The following is a 3,256-nucleotide window of genomic DNA, read 5'->3' as shown; positions in this document are numbered from 1 at the left end:
CTATGTATATGAATCATTCTCTTTTTTGTTTTTTTTTTCTTTCTTTCTAATGGTTATGTCATTAATGGTGCGTCTGTATTAATTGCAAAAAATGAAGTTGTTCGGCTTATGAACCTCAAAGTCTTTTTAGAATAAAATCGTTAGACTCATGAAATCACAATATCTCGTGCCATGAGTGCGTGCTGCATCAATTTTAGCATTGTTTGTGGACACTATGTCATGTGCTTATATAAGCCTCTTGTTTGAGGCTGATGATGCTTGCATGCATTTTCACATCAGTTGCAAATATAAAATATTGTGCTGCTTATAAACTAAGGTTATGATGTTGGCAACAGTCTCACATTAGTTGTAAACATGGAGTCTCTCGTTTGCGGAGAATAGCTAATAATGCTGGCACAATCTCAGTTAGTTGTAAACATGAACCCTTTCATTTGGGGGCAGACGCGTGCGTGTCCCACATCAGTTACAAATATTGAGCTTGTGCGGCTTACATAAAATAAACTTGGGTTGATGATGCTAGCACGAGTCCTACATCAGTTACAGATTTGGAGCTTGTCTAGTTTATAAGTTCCAAAACCTTCTTCCTAGTGAGACTTTTTTAGAACAAAATCGTGAACCTCATAAAATCACAGCGGACACTATATAATTTGCGTCATAGTGCATTGATGAATCACACGTCACATAGAGGATGAAAATATTGCAGGTCAAACAATTTTTTAATTCCTTACCAAACTAATCTTATAAGGGTCAAGATACATATCCCTCACATGCATCAACGTATGAATATATAACTGCAGTTTGAGCGAAAAAAGATTTATTTGACATGCAATAAGTAAATTGAGGACAAATATGGATTTTCATTCATCTTTTTTTGCAAAAATCTACAAATTCAATGAATTTTGAATCACAAAACAAACTTTAAAGATATTAAATGTAATTTTTCAGACCACAAAAGAATCACGTTTAATTAAATCAAATCTAAAAAAATTATTATGTTATTATTCCTTAATGAATATACAAAAAAAGATTATAATAATTCTTAAACCCTTTTAATCGCGGAATTTCTCAAGCCCACGTGAGTTAAAATATTTATTAAGCTATGAATACAGCATATGATACAGGTCATGCATGCTGTGTCTATTGCCTAGCTATGAGTGTGGAGGAAAGGCGTAAACGTACGGTCTATGGTTAATGTAGCTGGTTGTATAGCTTGTGGTTGTAGGCAGGCTTTTTTCCTTTTACCTTGTTATTACCATCCTTTCTTTCCTTAGCTTTTTCAAACCCTCCTTTTTCGCAAACCCCTTCCCGTTTCCCTATAATCTCCATCTCTCTCTATCTCTATGCAATCAATTCCACTCCTCGTTTCGTATTGATTGTTTGCCACTCTTCAAATTTATAACCTTGTCTACTTCTATGCTTTCTACACTTGAAATCCACATATGGAGTCTGTGCATCTCTATAGCCTTCAATAAAAGTTCAAAAGGGGAATTTGATGTTCTATTCCAATTAATATATACATACAATCACGTTTATAAAAACTTTTTTAAATAAAATAATGCAATAATGTAATATATATATACACACACACATAACATGTACATATATGTTATATAGGGATAATTGCATTATCCTTTCTCAAATTTTGATATAATTACATGTAAATTTTATGTGGTTTGAAAAATTAAAATTAGTATCCCTGACGTTTGTTTCTGACTACAAATAGATCCACCTGTTAGTCAAAATTCTCCGAATTTGCTGATATTAGCAAAAAAGTTGAATGAAAATTTATATTTATCCTCGGTTGATACCCTTATAATTAAGGTGGATACCTCATCACATGCATTATCCTATGAAGTATAAGAGTAACTTAGTTGAAAAAGATTTGTTTGATCCACAACAAGTCAGTAATAAGTCAATTGAGTAGGGATACATATAGAATTTAATCTAATATAAACAAATTCGTGGAATTTTGACCAACGAATAATTATATTTATTAAATAGAAATAAACATTAGGTGTATTAAATGAAACTTTTCAAATTACATAAAATCTATATATAATTACATTAAACTTTAAAAAAGAACAATATATTAATTTTTATATTGAATGAAATAAAAAATGCAATAGAATTTGAAACGTAAAACCTGATCCAGTGGATAACGCCAAAGGCAAAATGAAGAGAGAAAGGGATGATTGATGGGGTCCCAAAAGTTTGTGCAGTGAAAAACAAGAAAGATAGAATGGGGGAACAAGACACAATAATATCAAACGTGGTCCATGAGAATGGGATTTTCCCTGTTTTCTAGTGTGTGTATGTGGTTGGGAATGTGACAATGAGGAAGATGTGAAATTACTGATGCACCCATTCGGCCCGGATAAATTATACCCACATAGAGAGAGTTAGAGGATGGACTGAATAGTAATTTTACTTTTTCAATAGTACCGAAAAGCAAAGATCGATTGATAATAAGTATTAATATCCCCTCGATGAATGAAAGGAAAGTTAGCTGAAAAATGACTTGAAAAAACTCCCATCTTTTGGAAGGTGAATTTCAAAATTCATGAATTTATCTCGTTGCAAACTGACTTTGATAAAAAAGCGATACTAAATTTTATTTATGACAACATGGATAAGATATTTATTTGTTATATAGTATTTATTGCAAAAGTAAATATCCTAAAACTACCTTTTCTTTTCCTTTTTTTTTTTTAATAAATTTTTGTTCTTCATTGATTAGGGCATATTAGGCCTGTAACCTAGCTAAGGGCATATATATGTATTGTTTGTCATGTGTAGGGTGGGGACAATGTTGGATTAAGGTTTCGCAAGTTGGGATTTAACCCTTGTTTCCAGGCACAGAACAAAGCTACCAAAAAGTTGTCTACTTTCTTCTAAGAATAAATATCAACATGAAATTAACACACATAAGACCCTATGTATACTTCAATTTAATCCACTACTACCCTCTTTTCATATAGTACTTCATCTGATCTTGTCACTACAAATATGAAAATAGTGCAATTTTAGTCCGGTTGAAATTTGTAAAATGATATTTTTGGTTTTGCACGAATTGATTTTCATAATTCAGTTATTTAATTTTAATTTTTTTTGATAATTTTAATCATTTATGATCAAACTGAATGTATATTGTATGTTACTTGCACATGACACAATTAAATTGAAAACTTTTTAGAAAAAAAAGACTAAAATTGCCTAAAATTTTAAATTTACGGGACTAAAATTGTATTTTTCCCTA

Source organism: Sesamum indicum, linkage group LG2 (genome assembly GCF_000512975.1).
Source record: "Sesamum indicum cultivar Zhongzhi No. 13 linkage group LG2, S_indicum_v1.0, whole genome shotgun sequence".
Classification (NCBI taxonomy): Eukaryota; Viridiplantae; Streptophyta; class Magnoliopsida; order Lamiales; family Pedaliaceae; genus Sesamum; species Sesamum indicum.
The sequence above is the reverse complement of the archived record's forward strand: the minus strand, read 5'-3'. Positions refer to the sequence as shown.